The sequence below is a fragment of the Rhipicephalus microplus genome, chromosome 7, assembly GCF_043290135.1.
Source record: "Rhipicephalus microplus isolate Deutch F79 chromosome 7, USDA_Rmic, whole genome shotgun sequence".
Taxonomy (NCBI): Eukaryota; Metazoa; Arthropoda; class Arachnida; order Ixodida; family Ixodidae; genus Rhipicephalus; species Rhipicephalus microplus.
Genome location: NC_134706.1, coordinates 125,182,250 through 125,202,108, shown reverse-complemented (window position 1 = coordinate 125,202,108; position 19,859 = coordinate 125,182,250). Strand labels below are relative to the sequence as shown.

At 43.3% G+C, this 19,859-nt stretch overlaps 1 long non-coding RNA gene across 3 annotated transcripts in view; it reads right to left on the bottom strand.

Annotated features, from left to right (window-relative positions):
* LOC142767070 (uncharacterized) overlaps window positions 1-19,859 on the bottom strand; it is a 57,240-nt gene that overhangs the window by 16,975 nt on the left and 20,406 nt on the right. For all 3 annotated transcript variants that reach the window (XR_012884737.1, XR_012884738.1, XR_012884739.1), the window contains exon 3: window positions 2,752-2,863. This is a non-coding gene — a long non-coding RNA (uncharacterized LOC142767070). The remainder of the gene's footprint in view (window positions 1-2,751; window positions 2,864-19,859) is intronic.

The following is a 19,859-nucleotide window of genomic DNA, read 5'->3' as shown; positions in this document are numbered from 1 at the left end:
CGTTTGAGGTATCAGCCGGTCACTCCGGTGACATTTAGAGTTCCGTTAAGGCTGAACAAACAGACAAATGTACAGAAAGACAAATCAAATTTTTTACGTCAAACGTCCCCAAGAAAGACTATCGTCTTCAAAATAGAGCCTTGACGCAGTGGATGTGGCCTCGGGTTGGCGAAAAATGTTTGTCGTCATCTTTTACCTGCACGCTGTGTCGCACGGTATGAAGAACGTGGCCAGTCATTATGACATAAACATTGCCTCTCGTGCTGGTGAGAAGCTTGGTAGCATGTGTGCATGAAAAGTTACAAAACAGTGCAGAAAGAGCAGGCTATTGTCAGCGCTCAAAGTTGCTCTATAAAGCACTTTAGGTGTATAACTGACTGTGCGAGCAGAGTGGTAAACTCCATTTCTTTGTCATGTGGGTGCATATACTTTGGGCTGACGGGACGTTGCCTCAGCGTCCGTCTATGGGAGCATGCTAGCTATCTCAAAGGTGCACCTTCTACGCATCTTGCACGCCATTGCCGGCAGTGTGGCTGCGCAGCTGAGTTTAACAAAACCACGGTGTTGATGAGGCATAGAGACCACTGCATGCATGAAATTGCTGAAGCGTATGAAATTATAAAAGCAGAATAGAGGTGCGGGAACCAACCTTCAATCGCTCTCACAGGTACCGAGATTGCATATCTACAGCATACTTGATTACGTGCTTGGTGGGAGGCGTCAAGATTTTTTTATGCCCTCATGTTCGCATATATGTGACACGTTTCTTCTACAAAACTTTCAATTGGTAGACAGCATTTATGTAGTGCAACTTCTTGCGTTTTTTTAATCTTCTTGTACGCTGATTGAGATTAATATGTTCAAACTATCCCAATGTGCTACTTCACTTCATTTATATGTCATTTCACCAAGATTTTCCCGATATCAGTACTGATCATCGTTTGTGGTGTTTCGTGTTTTAGAGTGTACAATTTACAGATTCTGACATCCTGTACAAGTACTTATTGTATTATTATTGTATTGTTCTTGTATGACAATAAAATGTTGTCTTTATTCAATTACAGCTTTTTATCAGAATTTTCTCTTGGGTAGATAGAGGTCAATATTTGCGGTGGTTGTTGTTTTAGAGTGTACGACTTCTAGATTCCAATATCCTGCAATTTTGATGGAGGCGAAAATGCTGTGAGCCCGCTTGCTCAGATTTGAGTGCACGTTGAAGAACTCCAGGTGGTCGAAATTTCCGGAGCCCTCCACTATGGCGTCTCTCGTAATACTATAGTGGTTTTGGGACGTTAAGCTCTACATATTATTCATCAATCAGATTCGAACATGCTTCACAAATTGTTCTTTTATTATCAATTTCTCAAAGCTCTTCCGCCAACTTCGTCTCTGAGATCACATGGTTACTCCGATGAGGGGTAGCTCCCAGGGATCACTTTGTATTTGACTCCCAGTCTTACTGTTACGAAAAAAGTGACGTTAAACGAACGCAGAGGGAGCTGACAGGCGCGCGAGTATGTCAGTCAGCCACCATGACTATTTCGTGTTTTTTCACCAGTAAATATATTTTGTATTTAAGTGACCAGCCAGTATCAATACTGATGACACTTTATTCACGTGAAGCGATTTTTCCATAATTTTACTTCGTATGGTAAGGCGCAGTGTTAAGTAGAGCTGCGATTGACATTATTAATCCCTAAAGTGGATTACAGTAAGAGTTTGTGCAGGTGCCCGTTTGCTGATCTGCAAGATTGACGGCCACCCCCCGAGGAAAATAGAACGACACAGATAATGAAGTGGTTGGAGCACACATCTCAAGTTAAGTTTCAAGGGCGCAACGTAAAAATGACTATTGGTATTATTTGTGCATCTGTTGTCGCACTACCCAAAAACACTTAATTTTCAAAGACTTCAAGGGTACGATTTGATAGTTTTTTGTGAAAATATGTGATCTGGTTGCTGATTTCGGAATGCTGATTTTGAAAACTGAGCAAATCAGAGGCATGCATAGTCAGTTTGTTAGCGTGGGTTTTAACATTGTTTTAATTTAGCTCGCAGGTCAGCACGACAGTGCAATAGATGCAATGATGCTACATGACGTTTCAATAAATAAAACATCATGAAATGTTTGCTGACAAGATCGAGGAAACATTTTTTGCATATATCCTATAGGACGTGTGCATACATTCTCTTTCTACTTATCGAAAGCAACTGGGACATGGCAGTTATTTCTGTTCAATACAAGTCCATGCCAAAACATTACTTTGTACGCTATTCAGCAAACTCGTGCTTAAACTTTTCAAAAGGCACTACATCTATTTTAAACCTAATAGAAGCATTCAGTAACAACTATTTAGATGACTTTTCTCTTTCACTTACTAATGCACACGCGTTTGACACAAGCTTCTAGCTACAAATATTTCCTCGAGTTTCCTCCTCCCGATTCTCAACAAAAAAGTTTCCGACTAGGAATGGTCATCTTTCATAACATATTCCTCCAATTTGGTAAGCTACCTGCAACATCGCTCTAGTTACAAGCTCTTAACGAATTCGTATATCATATGTTGGGAAAAGTTGTAAAAGAAAACTTTGCATTTTGATTATTAGGTGGCCATCTTTAAATAAAAGTAACACAATAACACTTTTTGTCCCCCGTTAATATATGAACAGAAAAAAAAGCATGTCACAGGGATAATTAAAGTAATATCAACAAACTCTACTGTAATGAGTTACGGTACGCTCAGGACTCACCCTTTTATTAAAACTTCCGTTGTATTAGGAGTGCACCATATGGATTGGCAAGGGTCAGAAAAATATTTGACACTGTGCGCTTGAATGGTCTCATTGTGGTACTTGCATTCCACTACAATGAAATGTCGTAACAATATTTTGTTTTTAAACCGCTCATAAGAGTGAATCAATTTGAAAAAAAGTACTGACATCAGTAAAATGTGAAATTAAATCACTAATACATATATATATATATATATATATATATATATATATATATATATATATTTATTTATTTATATATATATATTTATTTATTTATTTATAGAGAGAGAGAGAGAGAGAGAGAGAGATAATCGAACGCGTTATTCGAGGGTCGTAGGTTTGCTTCCTGCCTACGGTAAGTTATCTTTTCATCCACTTTTCTTTCTTCACATATTTATTAAAATGCGTCCAATAACTTCACCCATACTTTCCTTGCCATTACAGCCTATCAGTTCTCATTATTATTGTGTGTAACACGGCACATCGAGCCCTTAAGTACACATTTCTTAACCAATATATATATATATATATATATACATATATACATATATATATATATATATATATTCTCTGACGATGAAGGCCGTTCTACAGCTGAAACGTTAAGCATGAAATTATTGCTCTCTTTGTTTTTTATACGTACTTGACCACCTGAACTTTAGCGCATCTCCACCCGAAAATGTCTCGTGATTACTGGTAGAACGCAACGTCTGTTCACAGAAACAGCAGCACTACATGTTTAGCCGAACCGGACACCAAGACCACAAGCACAGAAACCAGTCTTGTTCTTTGTCACAATAGCACAAACAGTGGCAGTATAAATCAATAATATAAATAAACAAACTAACAAAAAAGACGATAAGGGACAGACTAAGCACCACAGCATTAATGCGGTCTTGCTTCGTTTGTCTGTTTCTTGCCATCCATAATCTGGGGTGAAGGTCTCTAAGTAGCAAGCTAAAAATAAATTCCTACCGACCTCTCAACCATTCTGTCTAAAGTTGCATTTCTGTCTCCTCGAGAGCGGTGCACCACAACCACAAAAATGTCACGCAGTTATGAACTAGGCTTAAAAAAGTCAAGAAGTGCGCCTTTCAATGCGAAAGCGTTTTACACTTGGAGCCGCCAAGACTTCTGTGACCTATTTTCATCACTAATATGACGTCTAAAAATACACTTCATCAGAAAGCCAGGAAAAAAGTTCCAGTCAATGGTAGTCGAAGCCTCGACATTTTGGCACGCGTCAACAAAGGACGGGCACGCTAACCACTGCGCCACGCTCACATACTCTGCAGCTTTACAAACGCTCATTTCATATTTGCCACTACGCCTTTACAGTTTGGTAAAGTGATTGATTTGATTTATATGTCATGTTGAGTGTCCCAAACTTACCATACGATTATGAAAGAAGCCGTAGTAAAGAGATCCGGAAATTTTGACTACTTAGGGTTTTTTAACGTGCACTCAAATCTGAGCACACGGGACTACAGCATTTTCGCCTCCATCTAAAATGCAGCCGCTGCAGCCGATATTAGATCTCACGACCTTTGGGTTAGCAGACGAGTACCTTAGCTACTAGACAACCGTGGCAGGCGCTTTTAGTAAAGGGAACTGGAATGATCAGCATGACATACATGATAATTTTTTCAAGGCATCTTTTCTACACGTCCGTCCTATAAGGTGCGTTTTCAAAAAAAAAAAAAGTGCCCCGCCATGGTGGTCTAGTGGCTAAGTTAGTCAGCTACTGATTCGCAGGTCCTGGGAACGTATCCCGGTTGTGGCGGTTGCATTTTGGATACAGGTGAAAAGGCTGTAGTCCCGTGTGCTCAGATTTGGGCACACGTTAAAGAATCCCACGTGGTCAAAACTTCCGGAGCCCTTCACTATGGCGTCTCTGAATTTCATATGGTGGTTTTGAGACGTTTACCTCCACAAATCTATTTAAGAGAAGTGTCATTTTGTCGGTGAATCGGAAAAAGTCCAGGTGGCTTTTTTCTTCTAGCGTTAGCCTGGCTCATGACATCTTTCCATACCAAAATAAAAGCGTCATATCTATGAAGTGACGCTCAAACTCATAGCATTCTCCCACACCAAAATAAAAACATCATATTCAGGAAGTGAATCATGATGAAGAAGCATGCTGAGAAAACCGTGAATTCGTATATCCACTGGATCTTCATACAAATACGTGCCCTACGAGGTGCAGCGACGGTTTTAGGACCTTCGCGTTTGCCCTTCGAGATGCGTGAATCTTGCGTTGTGCCTATATTTTTCTTTTTCATTCGCGCCTTTTTTCGCCGGTACTACTCGTAGGTTCGCGTACCAAGTATTGCGACCTTTTTGTTTTCTGTGCTGTTTGCTGTCGCTATGCTGTATTGTTGTGCCTATAACTGTTTCAACCAGAATACAAATAAGTATGCTCTTTTTTGAGATATTCAAAGTATGCGTAATTACTTTCGTAAGAACAATCGGCTGCACAAACGTCGACCAAAAGAACTTACTTTCACCAAAAAATATTCTCTTTGCGACGTACAGCTTTTTCTTATTGCTCGTACGAAAGCACCACCGATTGCTGTATATAATGACTTCAGCTACATCCGCCTCTACGGCACCACTAATGCTTTTAATTACTCGTCACTTCCACATACCATGTGACTGTGGAATGATCTTCCAAACAGCATCGGCCTCCAGCCAAATAGCAATAAATTTCGCGAGCATCTTCTCAACCATTTCACTGATAATGCATAGCTGGTCCACTTACTCCCGGCATTCATGTATCCCATTTTTCTTTTTATTTCATCATCACAGTGAAGCTGTTGTTTGAAGTTTTGTTCATTAACCCAAACCAGCACCGTAAACTGCGCAGTCTGTTTCAATACGCTTCATTTGAATCTGTCCAACACGCTATTGCATTTCATTTTACATGCTTTAAACTTACCTATTCATGCGGAATACATACGACTACTTGTGTACATGGACATATTTTTCCTGTTGTTGACGTACTAAATTGTACTTACTGACTTGTTAACCCAATTTCTTATTACTTTGTATCGACCACCCTTACACGATGCCTCTGCGAGGCCTGTAAGGTACTTGTAAAAAAATGAGTATATATATAAATGAATGAATGAATAGATATTGTAAGTATTCTTCCCGTTTGATGTACGTTGTTTTAAATGCGAAGCATTTCTTAGCAAACTTCAGCGACCTTGAGCGTTTCCTTTTTCAATCTATCTATCTATCTATCTATCTATCTATCTATCTATCTATCTATCTATCTATCTATCTATCTATCTATCTATCTATCTATCTATCTATCTATCTATCTATCTATCTATCTATGTAGCCGCCCACGACATTTAGCTCTCCTGGCAGTTTGAATAATGGTATCATTACCAAACTTGGTGTGACACAACATGATTGTGTGGAGAGCATATTTACTCGTCATAACAAGCAAATCCTGACATTTATGTCATAAATGTTATGATTTACGTTTCAGGTCCTGCAGCACTTGTGGTGATTATCTTTACATGACATGTTGCAAAATTAGTATTGTATGGCATATTTGCATGGAAAACACAAGCGACATACCCTAACAAGAAAATCATGACATGACTGTCATGTAACAACATCACTACATGCCACGCGCATGATGCACTCGCGCCTGTTTTGCTAGCGTCACATATACCAAGTTTGGTATTACGATACGTGAATAGATAACAAAGTTATGTGACTGGTGCAAACATGATAGTCATGATATGCGTGTCATGTAACAATATGACTACATCCCACGCTCATGGTGCGCTGGCGGCCATTTCGATAGTTTTACTTATACCAAATTTCGCATTATGGGACGTAAATGGACGACGAAGGTAGGATACAGGTGCAAACATGACAAACATGAGATGCGTGTATTGTAACAACATGACTACATGCTACGCTCATGATGCGCTCGCAGCCGTTTCGATAGCTTCACATTACCAAACTCGGTAGTACGCGACGCCAACAGACGACATAGGTAAATGACACATCCAAACATGATGATCATGACATGCGTGTCATGTGAGAACATGACTGCATGCCACACTAATGATGCGCTCGCGGCCGTTTCTATAGCTTCAAATTAGCCAAAATTTGGTATTTCGTGACACCAATTTATGACGAAGATATGTGACTGGTGCAAACATGATAATCATGAGATGAGTGTAATGTGAGAACATGACTACATGCCACAGTCAAGGCATCAATACATTTCGATGTGACGGAATGCGCGTGCTCACCGGTGTTCATTTTGTAGCATCAAGCCGGCATTGCAACGCCATGCACTGGTTCTGCCACATACTCGCAGGGGCGCGCCATGCTGCGTTGCTTCGACGCATGCGCGTTTAGGCGCGTCCGGCGTCCCTCCGTTACGAAAAGAAGGAGCCGCAGTGCTGTCTGCGTAACGCATCGGCGCAAAGTTCAGCATGTCGCATTTCACGCCGGTTGCCGTCGGGCTGCGCCAACGGACGCTGGTCGCGCCTGGCGTCAGACTATAGAGTGCTCGCGTTTCGCTAACGTAACCTCGCTGTGCGAAGAGTGCGCACGCGTCATAGCTACATCGGAGCATTTTGGCCCTCTCAAGATGCGCTCGTGGCCGTTTCGCTAGTTCCACATATATCAAATTGTTTGTTAGGTGACGTCAATAGATGACAAAATATTTGACTGGTGAAGACGTGATAATCCTGACACACGTGTCATGAGAAAACACGACAACATACCACGCTCATAGCGTGCTTGCTGCCGTTTCGCTAACTCCATATATACTAAATTTGGTATCACGTGACGTGAATAACTGACGAAGGTAAACGACAAATCCAAACATGATAATCATGAAACGGAAGTCATGTACGGCATCACTTACCTCCGCCTCGTGACGTTGTGCCGATTTTAAAGTGATATATCACCATGTCTCATTTATCTTCGCATATCATCGATTCCCACTGTGGGTAGGATTTGCCAGTTTTATTTTGTATGCGAAGCATTTTTAGCGAAGTTCAGTGACTTTGACCGATTCTATCTATCTATCTATCTATCTATCTATCTATCTATCTATCTATCTATCTATCTATCTATCTATCTATCTATCTATCTATCTATCTATCTATCTATCTATCTATCTATCTATCTATCTATCTATCTATCTATCTATCTATCTATCTATCTGGAAGCTTACGACTTTTAGCTCTTCTGGCCGTTTCAATAATGGTATCGATACCAAACTTGATATGGCAACACATGAATGTATCAAGAACATATTTCACTAGTCATAACAAGAAAATCATGATATGTATGTCAAGAATGTTATGATTAACATTTCATGGTCCTGCTGCTCTGGTGGTGGTTTCGTTGACATCTCATGTTGCAAAATTTGTATGGTATGACATGACCGCATGGTATGACGAACACAAGCGACAGACCCTAACATGAAACACATGACATACGCGTCATGTAACAACATGACTACATGCCACGCTTATGATGTGCTTGCGGCCGTTTTACTAGAACATATACCAAACTTGGTATTAGAGTACGTGAATGGATTACGCAAGTATGTTTGTGACTGGTGCAAACACGATAATCATGAGATGCGTGTCATGTTACAGCATGACTACATGCCATGCTCATGATGCGCTGGTGGCCATTTTACTCGCTTCACTTACACCACATTTAGTATTACGGGACGTGAATGTATTACGAAGGTATCATACTCATGCAAACATAAAAAAATGGCAGCATATCCACGGAGGTAATGATGGGGAGTGGGGCGAAGCATTCATCCTTCCATTAGTTCTTGCTTCCGTCCATCCCTGCGTACGTCTGTGTAACCGTCCATGCGTCCATTCACCTGTCCGTACGAGCGTCTGTTCGTGCGTCCGTCCCTGCGTTCGTCCATGCATCCGTGCCTGCGTCTGTTCATGCGTCCATCCATGCATCTGTCTGTGTGTCCGTTCGTCCATCTATTCAGCACTCCAAGTACCACCATCTCGCATCTTTTCATCATATATTCTCCATATAGAAGCACCACCATCCAGCGGACATTTCAAGGACTAAACGGGAGGTGGCACATGCACACTTTCTTACGGCTTGCACTTCGGGTTTACTTCCCACCTTTTACCACCTCGAGTTCATGGTATATACTAGTTCACTGTATTCATGGCTATGTGGCCCAACGCTCGCTAAACCTTTCTAAAACCAAGGAGGTTACACCCAGCGAGTATAACGTAGCAACCCTTTCTTGTCAGATCATGCTCAATGTACATGCCAATAGCTGCTAAGGGGGATCGCAGCGTGCGCGTTACCTAAAGGCTGATTGCTCCTGTCTCTCATGCCCCCTTAGCAGCCATTAGCATAAGCATTGAGCACTATCTTTTATTGTTCAACAACGCACAGAAGAAATCTCTCACCAGAACCACCTTGTAGGTCAAAATCGTAAGGACCGCTATTTCGGGTATGTGCCACTGGTGCTTACGTACTACGAGGGACGCACGAGCCACGCTATAAGGAGCTTCGCCCCTGATAAACATGAGATGCGTGTTATGTAGCAACATGAATACATGCTACGCTCATGATGCGCTCGTGGCCGTTTCGCTAGCTTCACATGTACCAAACGCGACGCGAACGGATGGCATTGGTAAATGACAAATACAAACATAATATTTACGACATGCGTGTCATGTAACAACATGACTACATGCCACACACATGATGCGCTCGCGGACGTTCCTCTAGGTTCACATATGCCCAATTTATTATTACGAGACGCCAATGAATGACGAAGGTATTTGACTGGTGCAAAAATGATAGCCATGAGATGCGTGTCATATAAGAACATGACTACATGCCACATTTAATTTGAAAGTTTCTATGAAGAAGTGCAATCAGCAATGAGTAACGTAAAACCACAGTATACTATACTGATAGGAGATTTCAATGCAAAAGTATGGAAGAAACAGGCTGGAGACTAGGCAGTCGGAGATTATCGCATCAGCACTAGAAACGCTTGAGGGGAGCTACTAGTAGAATTCGCAGAACGCAATAATTTATGGATTTTGAATACTTTCTACTGAAAGTGAGGGAATCTATGTGGACGTAAAGGAGCACTAATGGCGACAATAAGAACGAAGTAGACTTTACACGGAGTGCACACCCTAGCATCGTGCAGGATGTGGAATTGCTTGGCGAGGAATGGCGCAGTGACCATAAAATAGTGCGGTCCTGAATTCGCCTATACTTGAAGAACGAACGACAGAAACTGATACGCAAGAAGCTAATCAATGAGCTAGCACTGAGAGAAAAGTACGTAAATTCAGAGTTTCTCTTAAGAACACGTATTCAGCTCTTATCGATCAAACCAGCCTTAGCGTTGACGCAATGAATGATAATCTGATGAGTATCATTACGTAGTGTGCGGTGGAAGCAGGAGGTACATTAGTTAGACAGGACACTGGCAAGCGGTTCCAGAAAACGAAGAATCTCATTTGGAAGCGTCATAGCATGAAGGCATCAAGTACAACAGACAAAAAAGGTCAAGCATTCGAAGCTGATTAATAACTGTAAGATATCAGATGTAAGAAGATATACCATGGAGATAATTGAACACGCTCCAAAGAATGGAGGAAGTGCCAAAGCAGTGAAGAGGAAGTTTGGGATAGGCAAAATCAAATGTATGCACTGAGGGACATGGAAGGCAAAATGACTACCAATATGAATAGGATATATAAAATAGTGGAGAAGTTTTACAGAGATCTGACAGTACCAAGCACAACCACGACCTTAATATAAGAACTAGCAGTAACCCAGATGACACCTAACTAGTACTGATAGAAGAAGTCCGAAAAGCTTTGGAGAGCATGCAAAGAGGCAAAGCTGCTGGTGAGGATCAGGTAACATCAGATCTGTTGAAATATGGAGGACAGATTGTGTTAGAAAAACTAGCCACCCTGTTTGCGAGGTGTCGCCTGACGGGAAGAGTACCAGAGTCTTGGAAGAACGCTAACTACATCTTAATACATAAGAAAGAAGATGACAAGGACTTGAAGAATTACAGGCCGATCAGCTTGCTCTCTGTAGTATACAAGCTATTTACAAAGGTAATTGCTAACAGAGTAAAGAAAACATTAGAATTCAATCAACCAAAGAAACAAGCAGGATTTCGAACAGGCTACTTAACAATCGACCACATTCATACTATCAAACAGGTAATAGAGAAATTCTCAGACTATAGCCAACCCCTATACATAGCATTCATAGATTACGAGAAGGCGTTTGACTCAGTAGAAATATCAGCAGTCATGCAGACACTGTGGAATCAGGGCGTCGACGAACCATATATATATATATATATATATATATATATATATATATATATATATATATATATATATATATATATATATATATATATATATATATATATATATATATATATATATATATATATATATAAATGTATATATATATATATATATATATATATCCTGGAAGAAATCTACAGTGGATCAACTGCTACCATAGTTCTTCGTAAAGAAAGCAACAGAATACCAATGATGAAATGTGTATGGAAAGTGGATAAAATCTACTCAATGCTATTTACCGCGTGCTTACTGGAGGTTTTCCGAGGCCTAAAATAGGGACAGTTAGGCATAAAATGTAATGGAGAGTACCTCAGTAACCTGCGCTTCGCACACGACATTGAGTTGCTGAGTAACTCAGGGGTCGAAGTTTAAGTCATGATTACGGAGTTAGACAAGGAGAGCAGAAAAGCAGGTCTTAAAATTAATAGGCAGAAAACGAAAGTAATGCACAACACCCTTGGAGGACAACAGTGCTTCGAGATAGGTAATAGTGCACTTGAAGTTTTAAAATACTATGTCTATTTAGGAAAGGTAATAACCGCGGAGCCGAATCACGAGACTGAAGTAAGTAGAAGAATAAGAATGGGCTGGAGCACATTTGGCAAGCACTCTCAAAGTATGACAGGTAGATTGCGGCTATCCCTCAAGAGGAAGGTATATAACAGCTACATCTTGCTGGTACTTAGCCATGGAACAGAAACCTGCAGACTTACAAAGAAGGTTCAGCTTAAATTGAGGACGACGCAGCGAGCTATAGAAAGGAAATTGGTACAGGTGTAAACTTAAGAGGCAAGAAGAGAGCACAGTGGATCAGGGAACAAACCGGGGTTAAGGATATCATAGTGAAATCAACTGGAGGGAATGGACATGGGCCGGGCATGCAACACATAGACAGGATACCCGCTGCTTAATAAGGGTAACTAACTGGATTACTAGAGAAGGCAAGCGATTTAGGGGGAGACAGAAGGTTAGCTGGGTAGATCAGATTAGGAAGATTGTTGGTATAAATTGGCAGCAGCAAGCACAGGACGGAGTTCTCTGGCGGAACTTGGGAGAGGTCTATATCCTGCCGTAGACGTAGACTGATAATGATGATGATGACAGTTCGACGTAACGCGGTGCGCGTGCTCACCTGTGTTTGTTTTGTCGCGTCGCGTCGGCGTTACCATGCCAGGCACTGCTCCTGCCATATACTCTCAGGCGCGCACTGCGCTGCGTTGCTTTGACACATGGGCCTTTCAGCGCGTCTGGCGTCCCTCCCTCACAAAAAAGAGGAAGACGCAGTGTAACGCATAGGCGCGAAATGCAGCATTTCGCATTTCGCGCTGGTTGCCTTCGGGCCGCGCCGACGGACGCTGGTCGCGCCTGGCGTCAGCCTATAGAAAGCTTACGTTTTGCTACCATATCATCGCTGTGACCAGCGTGCGTGCGCGTTAACGCTACATTGTATTATATTGGGCCCTTCATCATGTGTTTGCGGCCGTTTCGCTAGCTCATATATACCAAGTTTGGTGTTGCGTCACATCAATGGAAGACGAAATATATGACTGGTGTAAACATTAAAATTCGTGACATGCGTGTCATGTAAGAACATGACAATATACCACGCTCATAGTGTGCTCGCAGCTGTTTCGCTAGCTTCACATATACCAAATTTGGCGCTACGTGACGTCATTAGATGACGAAATATATGACTGGTGCAAACATGGTAATCCTCCCATGCGTGTCATGCAAGAACGTGACAACATACCATGCTTATAGCGTGCTCGTGGTCGTTTTGCTAACTCCACATACGCTAAATTGGGTATCACGTGGCGTGAATAGATGATGAAGGTGAACGACACATCCAAACATGATAATGATGACACGAGAGACATGTACGGCATCATTTGCCTCCACCTCGTAACGTTGTGCTGATTTTAAAACGACATGCCAACATTTCTCATTCGTGCTTCGTGTAACATCCATTCCCACTGCACGTGGTATCTGCCCTTTTTTAAAATGCGAAGCATTTCTTAGCGAACTTCAATTGCTTTTAGCGTATTATCTATCTATCTAGCCGACTACGACTTTTAGCTCTTCTGGTCGTTTGGATAATCGTATTGATACCAAACTGGGTATAGCACAACATGACTGTAAAACAAACATATTTGACTAGTCATAGCATAAAATCATGACATGTATGTCATGAACGTCATGATTTACATTTCATGGTCGTGCAGTTCTTGCGGTGGTTTCCTTCACATGGCATGTTGCAAAACTGGTATGGTATGACATGATTGCATGGGGAACACAAGTAACAGACCTTAGCATGAAAATCATGGCATGCGTGCCATCCCAAAACATGACCAAATACCACGCTCATGATACACCCATGACTGTTTCGCTAGCGTCACATATACCAAATTTAGTATTATGGTACGTGAATGGATGACGAAGGTATGTGACTGGCGCAAGCATGATAACATGACTACATGCCAAAGTCAAGGCACTAACACATTTCGACGTTATGTGGTCCGCGTGCTTGCCGTCGTTCATTTGGTCGCGTCACGCCGGCGTTGCGACGCCAGGAACCGGTCCTGGCGCGCCGCGTTGCTTTGCTTTGGCGCATGCGCGTTTCATCGCGTCCGGAGTCCCTCCGTCACGAAAACAGGGAGGCGTAGTGTTGTCTGGGTAACGCATCGGTGCGAAATGCAGCATGTCGCTTTTCGCGCCGGTAGCCGTCGGGCTTCGCCGATGATGATGATGATGATGAAAAACATTTATTATAAAATAGAGAGGTACGGGGCCAAAGCATGACCCTGCTACATGGTTGGCGTCCTTAGTCCAGGACACCGCATGCCGAGGCCCCTACTCGCGCCCGTCTCACCAGAGCCCGTTGAGACTCTAGTGATGAGCAGTTGAGGAGGGCAGTCTCCCATGCCTCTCGGGAAGGGGTAGGGGAAGGGGGTAGGTGGGGATTTTTCGGACATGCCCATACCATGTGGAAGATATCACACGTCTCCCCACAGTGTGGGCACCGCCCATCTGTGTTCGCATCGAAATGCTTTAGGATTGCAGGACAGAGTAGAGTACCTGTCTGCAGGCGCCTTAGAGTTCGCTCTTCCGCCTTACTCAGCCCCTTTGCAGGAGCCGGGTAAAAGCGGTGAGTGTCACGATAATAGGTCAGAATTTCCTTGAACCGCAGCAGCGGTGTATTGGCCTCCGAGTCATAAGAGCCAAGGTGAGGAGCCCGGTGGGTAAGCGCTCGGGCGGCCGCGTCAGCGGCCTCTTTACCTCGTAAGCCCTGATGGCCAGGAGCCCATACGATGCGTTTCGGGGCTGGATCAGCGAGAGCCCGTTTTAGAATTTGGCTGGCTAGGGGGGATATCTCTCCTACCAAGTAATGAGTACGTGCTTTCCGGGAGTCCGTGATGATAACTTTCGAGTTGGGGTCCGCAGCAGCAAGCGCTATCGCGACTTCCTCAGTTCGCTCTGGATTTTGTGCTCGGAACGAGAGCCCATTGACATGCTTTTCCCGATGAACTACACAGGCCGTGTAAAATCCCGTGGGCGAAGGCCCTGCTATATCTACGTAGAGTACACCATGTCGGGAGCCGTGTTGCCTCTCAAGCGTCCGAGCCCGCGCCTGTCTTCTGGTTTCGTGCGTGTGCTTATCCATGTTACTGCGGAGTGGAGCGACCGAGAGCATATGCCGCCACAGTTCCGGAATACGCTCCGCCTCCTCTGCAGTGCAAGTGTGCTGTATATGTAAGCGGTTTAGCAGGCGGCGCCCGGGAGCCGTCTGCACGAGCCGCGTATATTGATTCATAAGGTGGGCCTCCCGCAACTCCTGGTAGGAGTTGAGCACACCTAACGCCCTCAGTTTGGCGTTGGAAGTGGCCACCGGGAGATCCAGAGCTCGTTTAGTAGCCTTACGAATGATGGCATCTATTCTTTCGTCTTCTTGCTTGTTAGTGCGAAGGTATGGGACGGCGTAGAGGATCCGGCTAGTCATGAAGGCATGCGCAAGCCGAAGCGCGTTCCTGCCCCGCAGACCACCCCGCTTGTTGGAAACGCGGTGGATCATGCGCCCTACCTGTTCGCCTATTCTCTTGAGTTTCGCTATAGTGGAGTCCGGTCTGAGTCTGTGGTGAATGAGCAGGCCCAGAATCCGGAGCTCCTCCACCTCTCTGATGGGAACCCCAGACAGGGAGATGTGTATGGCTGACTTATCTCTTGGCTTCGCTCTAACGTGCAGAAGCTCTGATTTGTTTGGAGCACATTGGAGTCCACAATCGTTGGCATACGCCTCGACTATGGATGCGGCCTGCTGAAGGCGTTCCTGCAATTCACCAAGGCTCCCTTCAGTGGTCCAGATTGAAATATCGTCGGCATATACTGCGTGTTGTGTGCCTTCCACCCTGGCCAATTCGCTTGGAAGGCGCATCATAGCAATGTTGAAAAGGGGTGGTGATAACACTGCTCCCTGTGGGGTACCCCGTGTTCCCAATGAACGCTGGTCGCGCCGGTCGCGTTTGGCGTCAGACTTAGAGTGCTCGCATTTTGCAAACGTATATGTAGCGTCGCTGTGACCAGCGTGAGCGGGCGCCAACGCTACATTGAAGTAAAGTGGGCCATTCATGATGTGCTCGCGTCTGTTTTGCTATCTCCACTTATACCAAATTTGGTGTTACGTGACGTCAATAGATGACGAAATATATGGCTGGAGCAAACATGATAATCTTGACACGCGTGTCATGCAAGAACATTACAACATACTACCCTCATAGCGTTCTCGCGGCCATTTCGCTAACTCCACATATATTAAATTTGGTATCACGTGACGTGAATGAGTGACTAAGGTAAACGACAAATCCAAATATGACGATCATGACACAGAAGTCATGGACGGCAACATTTACCTCCACCTCAAAAAGTTGTACTGATTTTTAAGTGACATATCAATCTTTTTCATACATGCTTCGAATATCATCGATTCCTACTGTTCGTGGGATCTGCTAACTTCGGGTTGCATAAAAATAGGAGTCTATGCATGGTATTCTGCTGACACTCCATGAAATCACACGTAGAAAATTGTTATTCAGTCTGAAATGGCCAAAAAAAACTGCTTCCTACCACCAGCACCCCACGAAAAATGACATAGCTTCTCAATTGCATTTGTCATGTTTGTTAGGATCTGATCAATATCAATAAGAAAAAAATGTGAATGCCCAGAAATATCTAGGTGACGCTGGCGATGGAGTCCAAGTGAAGGTCTTTTTTATATTCAGGTGAAGGGTGTATACTTCCACCAAAAAAAATGACACGAGTGCAATGGGGCACTAAAGAGAAGAAATAAAGCACTGCAGGGAAAATTATTCAGAAAAAAACAACACCATCCTGATAGAAAAAATGGTCGCTTTTTTATGCTACGCAGGCTGTCACGTGACGGCAAAGTGAAGTCATTGTAATGCCACAAGTTTTGTGATACGGAACGTCGTCAAGGCGTGCGGTGACGTCATCTCGTGATGAAGATTTTTTGCATCCCTTGTCCTTGACAGCGCGAGACGCCTTGAACGCGAGACGCCGGCAGTGATATTTCGCGCTTCATGAAGGCATCTAAGACTTTCGTCGTGAAGACAAACACGCCCGTTATAATTCAGAGGAGCAGCGTCAGCTAGCGAACATTGTCTTTTATTTAGTTTCTCAATTCGCTTTTGAACTTGTATGCCACGCACACATAATTAATTGGTTGCTGATTATACTCGATTTTTTGTGCATACGGGTGACGTCCAAGAGGTGTTTTCTTGATTGTGCTCGCTTGTCAGTTTATTGACTTCGTGGCGCAGGTCTGAAATCCTGGCTGTGGTAGTGAATGCTTAAAAATGAACTTTCTGTGGCTTTTTTGGGATATTTTTATCGATGTAAATTGAGACCAAATTATTACACAGATGATTTTCGACCACAAAAATTCACCAGTCAGTTACGACTCTCAATGTTATGAAATACTTCCGGGAAGTTTTGTAACTGATTGATTTAAACTGATTGAATCTTCAGCACTGCTTGTATTAAACACTTGTCCTTTTGCAAACAGTTATTCATCGTGCCTGGATGACTAGCTGCTTTCTGCGTATTCTTGCTATATTTCATTGAAGACAAACTTGAGCTGCATACCTTGTAACAATTTGGGAGAAAGTAACCAAAAACCGAACGCAGTTCAGACATTATTTTCCTGTCATCCTGCCGGGAAGCATAGAAAGCCCCCTCGAAAGAGACTTTAACACAGAGCTGATATCACTGATTGGTTGTGGCTGCCTGCTACTTTTCAAGTCTATATTAGTTGCCACAGCAAAAACTGTAAATGACTAGAACGTAAAACATGTCATCATCTGGAAGAAAACAAAAACACCTACCTCTGATGATTTTCCATAACGCAACTTTTAAGGTAGCATGTCTTATCTAGACGGCTTTTAGAAGAAGCTAATGTGATGATGAACAAGCTTTATTTAGTTAGCAAAAAGGTCCTCTTCCCCTTTCAGGTGCGAGAGGAGAAGGGAGGATTAAACCTAGACGACGGCCATGATCCCATGGGCCCTGGCGGCGTCTTCGGCCTGCCGTATTAAGCGGGCTTGTATTTGAGAGTCAGAGCTGAGGAGCGCGGCATCCCATCCACTCCCGTCTGGAAATTCGCCTCTCAAGGGGGCCTGCGGGCATGCCCATAAAATGTGGCTCAAGTCCGCCCTGTCGTGGCAAAATTTACACTTGTCCGAATGAAGTTCCGGCAAGCAGCGGTTCATTGTTACCGGACTAGGAAACGTGTGGGTCTGGAGTAGGCGCCACGCCACCGCCTGTCCTTTGTTCAATGACGAGTGTGTGGGAGGATAAATTTTCCTGCTTAGCCTGTAATACTGCGTAATATTTCTGTAAGTGGTAAGCCGCTCAGATATCTCATCGTCCTCCCCGTTCGACCAGGGCAATCTAGAAGCTCGGTCTGTAAGTCTTCGAGCTGTCTGGTGTGCAGCCTCATTGCCGGGCAAGGAGGAGTGAGCGGGTGCCCAGACTACTTCTATTGTTCGTTGGTCTTTGCATTCAACCAATATTCTTAAAGCTATTTGGGATATTCGCCCTCGTGCAAAGTTTCTCACAGCCGTCTGCGAGTCGCTAACAATGAGGGAAGTCGAGGTGGATGCTATGGCCATTGCAATAGCTGCTTCCTCCGCCTCTTTTGCAAAGCTCGTTCTCACCGAGCCGCTGACCTTATGATTTCTTTTGTAGTCCACTACTGCTATATTCATGTTGTCATTTCCTTTGTATTTGGCCGCGTCTACGTATGTTGTTTCCGGTAAATCTTTTACGTTGTTATGTATATTTTTCGCTCTTTCAGCTCTCCTTGCTTTGTGATGTTCGGGGTGCACGTTTTTTGGAATCGGTAAGATTACTAAACATTTCCTGATTTCATACGGGATATTCTTTTTGGTGCCAAATTGATTTGCGTAGTTTATACCCAGTTCCTCTAGTATGGCTCTACCTGTTTTACTCTGCGTTAGTCTTTCATACTGTGCGATTCTTTGAGCTTCTATAAGCTCTTCTGATGTGTTTATTTATTTATTTACAGATACTGCTGTCTCGATACACGAGACATACCAGGAGTGGAACGAACATACATTAGCAATAACGTACATTAACGAACATACATTAGCAATAAAGGCACGAACATATAATAGGCAGTACCAAAGAAACATACAAAGCATTTAAAACTTATTACAAAATATGGTTAGGCAGTTCTTTCAAAAACAGTTCAATTGGTTTTTCGCGTAGAGAACCATCTAGGTTGTTCCAAATCTCAACAACGGCTGGAAAAAAGGAATGCTTAAAGCAATTTACAAATGGCTGGAAGGGAACAATGTTGAGTGGGTGAGATCGGCGCGTGGTTTGTCGTGCTGAATCACAAAACGTAATCGGTGCTTCAATGCAACTGCGGCTGTGTACAATCTTGTGTTGCAGAGTGATACGGTCAAGTGTGCGTCGGAAAGCAAGGGGTTCTAACGATAATGAGCACGCGTGAGATGAGGGAGAAAAATAGTGGCCATACCGGCCAAATATAAATCGTATTGCTTTTTTCTGTATGCCGTTGAGCATATTTATGTCAAGTGCAGTATAGGGTGACCATACCGCTGAGGCGTACTCTAGCAATGGTCGGACGAGCGATTTATACGCCGTTAATTTGCAGTCCTTGGTAGAGTGCTTGAGTGTTCGTTTTATGTATCCCAGTTTTCGAAGTGCTCTAGCGCAAATTGTTTCAATGTGATGGTGCCACTTTAGGTTTTGAGAATAGGTAACAGAAAGATATTTGAATGTATTAACACAGTTTAGGTAGTGCCCATTGTAACTATAACTAAACCTTAGCGGCTGTTTTTTATTAGTAAATGTCATTTGAACAGTTTTTTGGTAATTATTGTTCATTAGCCACGTGGCACTCCAACCACAAAAGGACGAAAATACTTTGTTCAGAACATCTTGGTCATGAGCATTATTTACGCTAGTATATAAAACGCAGTCGTCAGCGTACAATCGCAGCTTCACTGGTGTGTCCTTAATGACCTGTGTGACATCATTAATATAAATATAAAACAATAGGGGCCCAAGCACCGAGTCCTGTGGAACTCCGGAAGTGACTGCTCACGACGATGACTGCGCATGCTCAAA